This window comes from Peromyscus eremicus, chromosome X (genome assembly GCF_949786415.1).
Source record: "Peromyscus eremicus chromosome X, PerEre_H2_v1, whole genome shotgun sequence".
Taxonomy (NCBI): domain Eukaryota; kingdom Metazoa; phylum Chordata; class Mammalia; order Rodentia; family Cricetidae; genus Peromyscus; species Peromyscus eremicus.
Window position 1 is genome coordinate 48,184,546 of NC_081439.1, and position 889 is coordinate 48,185,434.

General features: G+C 41.3%; 1 non-coding gene across 1 annotated transcript; it reads left to right on the forward strand.

The window, feature by feature from the left end:
- The first annotated feature begins 258 nt into the window (after window positions 1-258).
- LOC131900289 (small nucleolar RNA SNORA16B/SNORA16A family) lies at window positions 259-376 on the forward strand. Its single transcript, XR_009376191.1, has one exon. It is a non-coding gene; the product is annotated as a small nucleolar RNA SNORA16B/SNORA16A family (small nucleolar RNA).
- The last annotated feature ends 513 nt before the right edge of the window (window positions 377-889 follow it).

Consider the following 889-nt stretch of genomic DNA (forward strand, 5'->3'; position numbering starts at 1 on the left):
GTGTAAATTGAAAGGCTGCTTTTGGGGCTGGTGAGATGGCTAAGTGGGGAAGAGCACTTGCCACCGAGTCCGGAAACCTAAATAGTGGAAGGACAGAACTGATTCCTGAAAGTTGTCTTCTCAATTCCACATGAGCTTGCACACACACACACACACACACACACACACACACACACACACACACACGTGCATGCACATGAGGAGATAAAGAAAAGTTTTTTTTAATGTAGCTTTCAATCCCTTTAAAACAGTTCAAACGGCAGCCCTTATCAAAGCTGCAGCTGCTTCTACATAGCTGCTGTGGTCAAAAGGAAGCTTAACTCTCCTGGTTCATGTTTACTGTAACACATCTGGAAGATCTTGGGAAAAGCCAGTTTCCTCTTGACACTTCCGAGAAGCAGCCAGAGAACTTTGTTAACACTGGATACTCCACAACTACGTGGCGTCAGCAGAATAGGGCTGTGGGAAGCAGTTTGTTGAGCCCAAGAAGCAGCACGAAGGGACACTTGCAAGTATGCTCACCCTGGAAACATCTAGTGGCACATAGCAATGCTTTGGGTCACTCCCCTGTAAGCCAAGGCGAGTTAGGTCCTTATGTTTCTTAGCAATAGGTATGGGGAACCGTAAGATCATTGTGGATAACTGTGTTAACATTAAAAAAAAATAAAGTAAGAATTCAAATGGTATTTTTAAAGATTAAATTACCAATTTTCAAAATAGAAAAAAATAAATGTTCAAAATTTAGATGAGTGGTAGTACAATCTTAGTTTCTCGTCTTCCTTTTTTTCTCATTTTAAAATTTATCTTGTGTGTGTATGTGTATGTGGGCCAGACATGCATGCTCCATGGAGAACAAATGGAAATCAGAGGATAACTTGTAGAAGCTGGT